Source organism: Bubalus bubalis, chromosome 3, assembly GCF_019923935.1.
Source record: "Bubalus bubalis isolate 160015118507 breed Murrah chromosome 3, NDDB_SH_1, whole genome shotgun sequence".
Classification (NCBI taxonomy): Eukaryota; Metazoa; Chordata; class Mammalia; order Artiodactyla; family Bovidae; genus Bubalus; species Bubalus bubalis.
Window position 1 is genome coordinate 48,364,503 of NC_059159.1, and position 13,092 is coordinate 48,377,594.

The following is a 13,092-nucleotide window of genomic DNA, read 5'->3' on the forward strand; positions in this document are numbered from 1 at the left end:
CACGACTGAAGTGACTTAGCAGCATAAGGCAGTGAGCAGACTGAGTTTATGCTCTGCATGTCTTGAATAGAAAGCAAAGCAGAAAGCAAGAGGAAAAGGACAAGAGCAAAAGTCAGGGGCCTCAAGCCGCAGCTGGGTGAAGGCTGCGGTTTACCTTGAATTCCTGGGTTTCTGCACCAAATATGATCTCGGGTGGCCTCGGCCTACAGCAGCTTTAAGCAGGATTTCAGTTCCTAGCCAGAGACAAGTCACACCATGGCAATGAGAGCGCTGAAACCCAGCCACTAGACCACCAGGGACCAGTGGCTAGTGACAAGGCCCTGGCCCATCAGTTATGAATAAATGAATTTCCAAGAGAAATGGGAAGTAGTGAAACAAGTAAAGCATTTATTAGGGGGCAAAAGAGTGCATGGGAATAGGCACATACAGACAGACTCAGAGACAGAGAGTTGTCCAGACTTTTCTTTAGCAACTTTATCTTCGGGAGGATTACTGGGCTCTGCCCTGTACCTTTTAGAGGGAGAAGGCTGTGGTTCCAAATCTACTGGAAGGCAGCACCATTTCCTCAGGGTTGGCCCAAAACTCAGAGCTGAAGCAGATGGAAGATGCCTTTCTAAGAGCTGAGGACCCAGTAATCCATTCAAATAGGACTCATTGGCCCAGGTGCCAAGAAGAAAAGCTTTTGAACACGACCCTGAAGGAAGGAGTGAGTGAAAGTGAAAGTCACTCAGTCGTGTCCGACTCTGCCACCCCATGGACTATACAGTCCATGGAATTCTCCAGGCCAGAATACTGGAGTGGGCAGCCTTTCCCTTCTCCAGGAGATCTTCCCAACCCAGGATCGAACCCAGGTCTCCCACATTGCAGATGGATTCTTCACCAGCTGAGCTACTGGGGAAGCCCTGAAGGAAGGAACATTTCCCCCAAAGAGACACTAACAGAGTAAGTATTCTCTCTTGGTAGATAAACAATGATAAAGCCAGCTAAACAAAGTCATTTAATTATAACCCTTAGGGAGGCAGTCCTAAGATGGCAGAGGAATAGGACGGGGAGACCACTTTCTCTCTGACTAATTCATCAAAAGAACATTTAAACGCTGAGTAAATTCCACAAAACAACTTCTGAATGCTGGCAGAGGACATCAGGCACCCAGAAAAGCAGCCCATTGTCTTCAAAAAGAGGTAGGAAAAAATATAAGAGACAAAAGAAGTAGGGACGGAGCTCCGTCCTGGGAAGGGAGTCTTAAAAAGAGAGAAGTTCCCAAACACCAGGAAACACTCTCACTGCCGAGTCTGTGGCGAGCCTTGGAAGCACAGAGGGCAACATAACAGGGAGGAAAAATAATTAAATAATTAAAACCCACAGATTACAAGCCCAACGGTAACTCCCCCAGCGGAGAAGCAGCGCAGACGCCTGCATCCACCACTAGCAGGCGGGGGCTAGGCAGGGAGGCTGGGCTGCATTGATTAGAGCAAGGATCAGGCCTGAATGCCCCGAGGGTAATCAGAGTGAACTAACTTGGGCTAGCAAACCAGACTGTGGGATAGATACCATGCGAAAAGCTCTAACCTAAGACACCACCAGGACCACGCACAGAACAAAGGACTGAACAGAATTAACTGGCTGAAGGCCATCACCCTCCAGTGACAGGCAGCCAGAGCCGGAAGGAGGCAATCGCAGCCCCAGAGAGACATTATCTACCAAACTTCAAGTAGGCTTCTTTGCTAACTAAGACTTCTTGGGGTTCTGGACAGTCATCCGCCTGAGAAGGTGCGCCGGTTGTACACCCAGAAAACCGAGCAGCAGGGACGGGAGAGGCGATAAGTCGCAGCGACCACGCTCGCCAAACACCTCATCACCTGAGCTGCTCGGACCTGGGAAGGGCACAAAACGCAGGCCCAATGGAGTCTGCGCCTCTGAGGACTACCCGAGTGCCTGAACCTGAGCGGCTTAGACCTGGGAGGTGCATGCAGCCCAGGGCTGGCCTTGGACGGTTCCCGGTGGAGCAACCTAGAGCCTGAGCTGTGTGGGTAGAGAGGGTGCACGCACCATGAGCAGGGGCCGGCTCAATGCGGCTGAGACACTGCAAGCACACGCCAGTGTTATTTGTTTGCAGCGTCCCTCCCTCCCCACAGCGCAACTGAACAAGTGAGCCTAAAAAAAAAATGTGTCCACCACTGCTCCCCTTGTGTCAGGGCGGAAATCAGACACTGAAGAGACCATCAAAGAGAAGAAGCTAAAACTGAGGGAACCGCCTTGGAAGTGGCAGGTGCAATAGATTAAAACCCTGTAGTTAGTACCGACTACATAGGAAGGGGCCTATAGATCTTGAGAAATATAAGCTGGACCAAGGAACTATCCAAAAATGAACTGACCCCACACTGCCCACAACAACACCAGAGAAAGTCCTAGATATATTTTACTATTTTTACGATCATTCTTTTTTTTTTTAACTTTTTAAAATGTTTAGGTCCTCTATTACTCCTTTAATTTTCATTTTTATAACCTACTATTACTTTTCCAAAAAAAGGCCCTATTTTTTAAAGCAAACTTCATATATATATTTAAAAAAAATAATTTTTGTGACTTTTTTTTTCTTCTTCTTCTTTTCTTTAATATTGTATTTTTGAAAATCCAACCTCTACTCTAGATTTTTAATCTTTGCTTTTTGGTATTTGTTATCAATTTTGTACCTTTAAGAACCCAATCTTCAGTACCCATTTTTACTTGGGAGTGAGATTACTGGCTTTACTGCTCTCTCCTCCTTTGGACTCTCCTTTTCTCCACCAGGTCACCTCTGTCTCCTCCCTCCCCCTTCTCCTCTCTACTCGACTCTGTGAATCTCTATGTGTTCCAGACGGTGGAGAACACTTAGGGAACTGATTACTGGATAGATCTGTCTCCCTCCTTTTCATTACCCCCTTTTATCCTCCTGGCCACCTCTGTCTCCTTCCTCCCTCTTCTCTTCTCTGTATAACTCCGTGAACATCTCTGAGCGATCCAGACTGTGGAGCACACATAAGGAAATGATTACTGGCTAGCTTGTTCTCTCTTCTTTTGATTCCACCTCATCTCATTTGGGTCACCTCTAACTCCCTCCTCCCTCTTCTCTTCTCCATGTAACTCTATGAACCTCTCTGGGTGTCCCTCACTGTGGAGAAACTTTTCACCTTTAACCTAGATATTTTATCAATGGTGCTGTGTAGAAGGAGAAGTCTTGAGACTACTGTAAAAATAAGACTGAAAACCAGAAGCAGGAGGCTTAAGTCCAAATCCTGAGAACATCAGAGAACTCCTGACTCCACGGAACATTAATCAATAGGAGCTCATCAAATGCCTCCATACCTACACTGAAGCCAAACACCACCCAAGGACCAACAAGTTCCAGAGCAAGACATACCATGCAAATTCTCCAGCAACACAGGAACACAGCCCTGAGCTTCAATATACAGGCTGCCCAAAGTTACTCCAAAACCACTGACATCTCATAACTCATTACTGGACACTTCATTGCACTCAAGAGAGAAGAAATCCAGCTCCACCCACCAGAACACCGACACAAGCTTCCCTAACCAAGAAACCTTGACAAGCCACCAATACAACCCCACCCACAGCAAGGAAACTCCACAATAAAGAGAACTCCACACACTGCCAGAATACAGAAAGGCCACCCCAAACGCAGCAATATAAACAAGATGAAGAGACAGAGGAATACCCAGCAGGTAAAGGAACAGGATAAATGCCCACCAAACCAAACAAAAGAGGAAGAGATAGGGAATCTACCTGACAAAGAATTCTGAATACTGATAGTGAAAATGATCCAAAATCTTGAAATAAAAATGGAATCACAGATAAATATCCTGGAGACAAGGATTGAGAAGATGCAAGAATGGCTTAACAAGGACCTAGAAGAAATAAAAAAGAGCCAATATATAATGAATAATGCAATAAATGGGATCAAAAACACTCTGGAGGCAACAAATAGTAGAATAATAGTAGTGGCAGAAGATAGGATTAGTGAAGTAGAAGATAGAATAGTAGAAATAAATGAATCAGGGAGGAAAAAAGAAAAATGAATTAAAAGAAATGAGGACAATCTCAGAGACCTCCAGGATAATATTAAATGCTCCAACATTCGAATCATAGGAGTCCCAGAAGAAGAAGACAAAAAGAAAGACCATGAGAAAATACTTGAGGAGATAATAGATGAAAACTTCCCTAAAATGGGGAAGGAAATAATCACCCAAATCCAAGAAACCCAGAGAGTGCCAAACAGGATAAATCCAAGGCAAAACACCCCAAGACACATATTAATCAAATTAACAAAGATCAAACACAAAGAACAAATATTAAAAGCAGCAAGGGAAAAACAACAAATAACACATAAGGGGATTCCCATAAGGATAACAGCTGATCTTTCTATAGAAACTCTTCAGGCCAGGAGGGAATGGCAAGACATACTTAAAGTGATGAAAGAAAATAACCTACAGCCCAGATTACTGTACCCAGCAAGGATCTCATTCAAATATGAAGGAGAAATCAAAAGCTTTACAGACAAGCAAAAGCTGAGAGAATTCAGTACCACCAAACCAGCTCTCCAACAAATGCTAAAGGATATTCTCAAGACAGGAAACACAAAAAGGGTGTATAAACTCGAACCCCAAACGATAAAGTAAATGACAATGGGATCATACTTATCAATAATTACCTTAAACGTAAATGGGTTGAATGCCCCAACCAAAAGACAAAGACTGGCTGAATGGATACAAAAAGAAGACCCTTATATATGTTGTCTACAAGAGACCCACCTCAAAACAAGGGACACACACAGACTGAAAGTGAAGGGCTGGAAAAAGATATTCAATGCAAATAGAGACCAAAAGAAAGCAGGAGTAGCAATACTCATATCACATAAAATAGACTTTAAAACAAAGGCTGTGAAAAGAGACAAAGAAGGACATTACATAGTGATCAAAGGATCAATCCAAGAATAAGATATAACAATTATAAATATATATGCACCCAACATAGGAGCACTGCAATATGTAAGACAAATGCTAACAAGTATGAAAGGGGAAATTAACAACACAATAATAGTGGGAGACTTTAATACCCCACTCACACCTATGGATAGATCAACTAAACAGAAAATTAACAAAGAAACACAAACTTTAAACGATACAATAGACCAGTTAGACCTAATTGATATCTATAGGACATTTCACCCCAAAATAATGAATTACACCTTTTTCTCAAGCACACACGGAACCTTCTCCAGAATAGATCACATCCTGGGCCATAAATCTAGCCTTGGTAAATTCAAAAAAATTGAAATCATTCCAAGTATCTTTTCTGACCATAATGCAGTAAGATTAGATCTCGATTACAGGAGAAAAACTATTAAAAATTCCAACATATGGAGGCTGAACAACACGCTTCTGAATAACCAACAAATCACAGAAGAAATCAAAATATGAACAGAAACGAATGAAAATGAAAACACAACAACCCAAAACCTGTGGGACACTGTAAAAGCAGTGCTAAGGGGAAAGTTCATAGCAATACAGGCATACCTCAAGAAACAAGAAAAAAGTCAAACAAATAGCCTAACTCTACACCTAAAGCAACTAGAAAAGGAAGAAATGAAGAACCCCAGGGTTAGTAGAAGGAAAGAAATTTTAAAAATTAGGGCAGAAATAAATGCAAAAGAAACAAAAGAGACCATAGCAAAAACCAACAAAGCCAAAAGATGGTTCTTTTAAAGGATAAATAAAATTGACAAACCATTAGCCAGACTCATCAAGAAACAAAGGGAGAAAAATCAAATCAATAAAATTAGAAATGAAAATGGAGAGATCACAACGGACAACACAGAAATACAAAGGATCATAAGAGACTACTATCAGCAATTATATGCCAATAAAATGGACAACGTGGAAGAAATGGAAAAATTCTTAGAAAAGTATAACTTTCCAAAACTGAATCAAGAAGAAATAGAAAATCTTAACAGACCCATCACAAGCACGGAAATTGAAACTGTAATCAGAAATCTTCAAGCAAACAAAAGCCCAGGTCCAGACGGCTTCACAGCTGAATTCTACCAAAAATTTAGAGAAGAGCTAACACCTATCCTACTCAAACTCTTCCAGAAAATTGCAGAGGAAGGTAAACTTCCACACTCATTCTATGAGGCCACCATCACCCTAATACCGAAACCTGACAAAGATGCCACAAAAAAAGAAAACTACAGGTCAATATCACTGATGAACATAGATGCAAAAATCCTTAACAAAATTCTAGCAATCAGAATCCAACAACACATTAAAAAGATCATACACCATGACCAAGTGGGCTTTATCCCAGGGATGCAAGGATTCTTCAATATCTGCAAATCAATCAATGTAATTCACTACATTAACAAATTGAAAAATAAAAGCCATATGATTATCTCAACAGATGCAGAGAAAGCCTTTGACAAAATTCAACATCCATTTATGATAAAAACTCTCCAGAAAGCAGGAATAGAAGGAATATACCTCAACATAATAAAAGCTATATATGACAAACCCACAGCAAACATTATCCTCAATGGTGAAAAATTGAAAGCATTTCCCCTAAAGTCAGGAACAAGACAAGGGTGCCCACTTTCGCCACTACTATTAAACATAGTTCTGGAAGTTTTAGCCACAGCAATCAGAGCAGAAAAAGAAATAAAAGGAATCCAAATTGGAAAAGAAGAAGTAAAACTCTCGCTGTTTGCAGATGACATGATCCTCTATATAGAAAACCCTCAAGACTCCACCAGAAAATTACTAGAGCTAATCAATGAATATAGTAAAGTTGCAGAATATAAAATCAACACGCAGAAATCCCTTGCATTCCTATACACTAATGAGAAAATAGAAAGAGAAATTAAGGAAACAATTCCATTCACCATTGCAATGAAAAGAATAAAATACTTAGGAATATATCTACCTAAAGAAACTAAAGACCTATATATAGAAAACTATAAAACACTGGTGAAAGAAATCAAACAGGACACTAATAGATGGAGAAATATACCATGTTCATGGATTGGAAGAATCAATATAGTGAAAATGAGTATACTACCCAAAGCAATCTATAGATTCAATGCAATCCCTATCAAGCTACCAACGGTATTTTTCACAGAGCTAGAACAAATAATTTCACAATTTGTACTGAACTGAACTGAACTGAACTGATGGAAATACAAAAAACCTTGAATAGCCAAAGCAATCTTGAGAAAGAAGAATGGAACTGGAGGAATCAACCTGCCTGACTTCAGGCTCTACTACAAAGCCACAGTCATCAAGACAGTATGGTACTGGCACAAAGACAGAAATATAGATCAATGGAACAAAACAGAAAGCCCAGAGATAAACCCATGTACCTATGGACACCTTATCTTTGACAAAGGAGGCAAGAATATACAATGGAGAAAAGATAATCTCTTTAACAAGTGGTGCTGGGAAAACTGGTCAACCACTTGTAAAAGAATGAAACTAGAACACTTTCTAACACCATACACAAAAATAAACTCAAAATGGATTAAAAATCTAAACGTAAGACCAGAAACTATAAAACTCTTAGAGGAGAACATAGGCAAAACACTATCCAACATACATCACAGCAGGACCCTCTATGACCCACCTCCCAGAATATTGGAAATAAGAGCAAAAATAAACAAATGGGACCTAATCAAAATTAAAAGCTTCTGCACAACAAAAGAAACTATAAGCAAGGGGAAAAGGCAGCCTTCAGAATGGGAGAAAATAATAGCAAATGAAGCAACTGACAAACAACTAATCTAAAAAATATACAAGCAACTCCTGCAGCTCAATTCCAGAAAAATAAATGACCCAATCAAAAAATGGGCCCAAGAACTAAACAGACATTTCTCCAAAGAAGACATACAGATGGCTAACAAACACATGAAAAGATGCTCAACATCACTCATTATCAGAGAAATGCAAATCAAAACCACAATGAGGTACCATTTCACGCCAGTCAGAATGGCTGCAATCCAAAAGTCTACAAGCAATAAATGCTGGAGAGGGTGTGGAGAAAAGGGAACCCTCTTACACTGTTGGTGGGAATGCAAACTAGTACAGCCACTATGGAGAACAGTGTGGAGATTCCTTAAAAAACTGGAAATAGAACTGCCTTATGACCCAGCAATCCCACTGCTGGGCATACATACCAAGGAAACCAGAACTGAAAGAGACACGTGTACCCCAATGTTCATTCCAGCACTGTTTCTAATAGCCAGGGCATGGAAGCAACCTAGATGTCCATCAGCAGATGAATGGATAAGAAAGCTGTGGTACATATACACAATGGAGTATTACTCAGCCATTAAAAAGAATACATTTGAATCAGTTCTAATGAGGTGGATGAAACTGGAGCTGATTATACAAAGTAAGCCAGAAAGAAAAACACCAATACAGTATACTAACGCATATATATGGAATTTAGAAAGATGGTAACGATAACCCTGTATGTGAGACAGCAAAAGAGACACAGATGTATAGAACAGTCTTTTGGACTGTGGGAGAGGGAGAGGGTGGGATGATTTGGGAGAATGGCATTGAAACATGTATAATATCATATAAGAAATGAATCGCCAGTCCAGGTTCGATGCAGGATACAGGATGCTTGGGGCTGGTGCACTGGGATGACCCAGAGGGATGGTATGGGGAGGGAGGTGGGAGGGGTTTCAGGATTGGGAACACGTGTACACCCGTGGCGGATTCATGTTGATGTATGGCAAAACCAATACAATATCGTAAAGTAATTAGCCTCCAATTAAAACAAATAAATTTAAATTAAAAAAATAGTCATTCTCAAAAGTGAAAAAAAAATTATAACCCTTAATAACAGTCTTGATGTTGCATAAACAGATAACCAGCAAAGACCTACTGTATTTGTACGTACAGGGAACTCTGCTCAATATTCTGTAATAACCTAAATGGGAAAAAAATTTGAAAAGAATAGATACATGTATAAGGGAGTCACTTTGCTGTACACCTGAAACAAACACAGCATTGTCGATTAATTATACTCAAATATACTTTGAGTATATTATATTAATTATACTCAAATTATACTCAAATATATAACTAAATATACTCAAATAAAAAATTTTAAATAAAATCATTAAAATAAATTAATAAAAGAAAAAGAAAAGAGCAGAGAGAGATATGTATGCCTGCCATCCTATGCTTTCTCCATAATATTGCAGTACAACTAGTATTCTTTAGACCCAGTTTCTTCATATTTCTTAGACATGAGGGCTGCCTCAAACACAGGTCCACATTTCCTGCTGACCTGACAGAAAAGATTCTGCATCTCTATCCCAAAGGGAGAATCAGTTCTACTCATGCCTAAGAACAGAGTCCCAGTCCTAGTATCTTCTGTAATATAAGCCCTGCCAAGAAGTCCCTGCCTCCCAGTCTTCTTGTAGCTTCTGCATCTAGAGTCCTCTCACCTTTCCTCCCAACCTTAACACCCTCTGCATCAGGCCCTAGCACTGGTGAACCCTTCTGGTTCACTCACCATATGTACTGGTTCACTCACCATATGTACTGTCTCATCCCCAAAGTGCTTAAGGAGGATGCCTTCTCATCCTGCTGGGCAACCTGGAACCCATGGAAGCTGGAACTGAGACACCATATAGAGAAAGGACCCAGGGCTTGTGGGTGAGCATGACATCCTGGCCATGCCAGTCCAACTCGGTAACTATGGAGAACTTTCTACAGTTCAAAACCACTGCCTTTAGGTGGTGGAGGCACAGTCCTTAGATATGCTGGGAACTGAAGCCTACCAAATCCCTAACAGCCTAAAAAGCATTGACCTCACCTGGAACCTTGGATCTAGTTTTACAGGTGAGTTGTTTTTTAAATCTTCCACACTTAAGACTTGGGGGAAAATTCTATCTGACCTGGATTGGGGATTTAACCTGAGTTGTTGGCTATTTTTAATGGGCAATGGGATGGCATTCACATCTCCTTAGTTATGCCAGAATGCAGGTTGGTGGTAACTGCACAGAAAGGTGAGCCAGAAGTGACAGGAACTAACTCCTGAGAAATAAAAACCAAGGTGCCAAATACACACACATACACACACACACACAAATCACAGACCACAAGCATATGGTGCATTATTTGGCCTTCTCCTTTAGCACTTTGCATTTAGTTTAAAAGGGTGTAGTTCTTCTTCTCCCTACTCCCTTTTAGATTATAAACTGGCAAAGCACTAAGGGCTTGGTTTCTCTTTCTGGATTTAGAAGACAGTTCACCAGTGACTGCCAGCCACATTTTTACTCACAGAACCCTAACTCCCCTCATGCCTGACATATCCCTTGCCCTTCCTCCCTCCCTGTGATATGCTGCTGCTAAGACCCCAACTTTCTCTCCCTAGGCCCATGCAGGGGAAGACATCCAGCCCTGACCTCAAGCTCCCAAGTGTCCGGATCCCAAGTCCTTAACAATCTGTAGGGTTTTGGTAGATGTTGCTACCGAGAGAGAGAAGGCAATGGCAACGCACTCCAGTACTCTTGCCTAGAGAATCCCAGGGACCGGGGAGCCTTGTAGGCTGCCGTCTATGGTGTCGCACAGAGTCGGACACGACTGAAGCGACTTAGCAGCCTCAGCAGCTAACGAGACAGGAGTTACTGAGCCAAGACTCAGACTCGAGGGAACAGCGGGCCAGAGTCCGCCCAGGAGCGGGCTGGGTGGGGTTGTGCCGCTTTGGGCAGTAATGAGAGTAACAGGTAGCCCGTGGACTAGACCAGGTACCTGTCCGAGGTCCGTTAGGCCAGGGGCAGGGGTCGGGGTTCGGGTGGGGTGGGGCACAGCAGGAAGTGAGCTGCTGGCCAGCGAGGGAAGTTTCACGTGCTGCTCCCCATCACTCGAATTACTGCCAAAATCACACCCCCTCACCCCACCCCCATCCCCACCATGGTGGTGGTAAAATTGTCTTTCTTTAAAAGAAAGGTGTCAAAAAGGGTTGGGGGCTGCTCGATTAGGCTTAGATAAGAAGCCGAGGTTCAAATATGTGGCAGTAGTGAAAGTTAAAGTCGCTCAGTCATCTCTCTTTTTGCCACCCCATGGACTACACAGTCCATGGAATTTTCTAGGCCAGAATACTGGAGTGGATAGCCTATTCCTTCTTCAGGGGATCTTCCCAACCCAGGGATCAAACCCAGGCCTCCATAGTGAAGTCGCTCAGTCATATCCGACTCTTTGCGACCCCATGGACTGTAGCCTACCAGGCTTCTCAGTCCATCGGATTTTCAGATTTTCCAGGCAAGAGTACTGGAGTGGGTTGCCATTTCCTTCCCCAGGGGATCTTCCCGACCTAGGGATGGAACCCAGGTGTCCTGCATTGTAGGCAGACACTTTACCCTCTAAGCCACCAGGGAAGCCCGGCCTCCATAGGGGAAGCTCAAGAATACTGGGGGGGGGGGGGAGAAGAAGAAAAAACAAAACAAAACAAAAAGAATACTGGAGTGGGTACCCTGTCCCTTCTCCAGGGGATCTTCCCAACCCAAGGATCGAACCCAGGTCTCCACAAAGGAAGCTCAAGAATACTGGAGTGGGTAGCCTATCCCTGCCCCAGGGGATTTTCCCAACCCAGGAATCGAACCGGGGTCTCCTGCATTGCAGGCGGATTCTTTACCAACTGAGCCACCAGGGAAGCCCGTTTGGCAACTGCGGGGGCGGGGGGCGGGGAGGGGGCGACAAACTTACCCAGGTGCGCTGCTCAGAAGTTTCCAGGATCCTTGTCCCCAGTTTGAAAGGCGAGCTGGTAAACGCTAGGCGAGCCGGCACATCCTGCCAATGGTGACGACACTGCCTCCGCCCCTCGAAACTTAGCGAGCTTAGCGAGCGAAGCGCCTGGGCTTTAAACACGTGATTGTCTGAGTGGTGGCCGGAGATTTCTCCTTCTGTGCCTGTTTATCTGTACTTTCTAAGATATTCTGCACGATAAGGCTAAAAGAAGGAAGCTCACTTAAAGAAACAAAGAAAACGAAACGGGCGAGGTCCACTTTCTTCCGGGCTCGGCGTCTCCATCAGCCCTCCAGCGGCCCTTCCCGCCTGTTAGCGCGGCAGCCAATCAGCTTGTCAGGCAGTGTCCCCCACGCGCCGGGAGCCACCCTGAGCGTTTGCTCGACTGTCCTTTATTTGGCTCATCACAGGCGAAGGGGTATCAGGCTTTCTACTCGGGACTCTTTCCAGCTGTACTCGCCTCGTTCCAACCGCACCGGTGTCCCCTGGACTTAAAGCCCAGTCGCCGCTGGGGACCGGGTAAGAGCCGTCTGTGCACCTAAACGAGGGTGGCGCGAAGATCCGGAGGCAGATTCAGACACAATTCCCGATCATCTGGGATGATCGGTCCAAAGCCAGCTCCATTGGCTTCTCTCAAAGGTATACGATTTTCTTGATACTTTTCTTAGGCCCGCTTTTTTATGGTAATTATGGTAATAGACGTTTCTGCAGCTCAGCCGGTCTAAGACCTGTGATCGGAACCCTCAGACTTTGAAACTCTCGGAAGCCGTGTTTTAAAACCGGGAGAGAGAGAGAGATGAAGGAGAGGGCGGGAAGAAGAGAGGGAGGGAGGAATGCCTAAGGAACCCCCGAGTTCGTGGCGTCTCCTACCATCAGCCGCAGACTGACCCTTCGGAGGATTCCAACCCTAACCTTCAAGCCAGTTGAAAATGAATGGAACAACATATCCCCGGATTCCAGGCTCTCAGGATCTGTGAGTATGGTTATTTTATGCAACTGAGTTTGGGGATAATTTGTTATGCACTTTAGTAAGGAACAATAGTATGTGTGTTCTTCTCAGGCTTCTTTTCCTAGTTTTCTAAACACTTTCCAACGTACGCTATTTTCAGACTTTTTTCTTTTTCTTTTTTCATTTGTGCTGCAAATATCTGTAGATCCATTTGGAGACAATGACATCTCGAGATTACAGTTTCTGTAATCTGTAATCTATAATCCCCAACTTCCTCTCCCTATGCTCTTTAAGGCGCTTCCCAGTCCAAGCAGGGGAAGACGTCCAGCCCTG

At 43.3% G+C, this 13,092-nt stretch overlaps 1 protein-coding gene across 2 annotated transcripts in view; it reads right to left on the reverse strand.

Annotated features, from left to right (window-relative positions):
* SLFN12 (schlafen family member 12) overlaps nucleotides 1-12,219 on the reverse strand; it is a 32,804-nt gene extending 20,585 nt beyond the window's left edge. Inside the window, exon 1 of one of the 2 annotated variants that reach the window (XM_045164954.1) lies at nucleotides 11,772-12,219. The gene's annotated coding sequence lies outside the window, so the exon portion shown is untranslated. The remainder of the gene's footprint in view (nucleotides 1-11,771) is intronic. The other variant, XM_045164953.1, reaches the window with a different exon arrangement.
* Nucleotides 12,220-13,092: the final 873 nt, after the last annotated feature.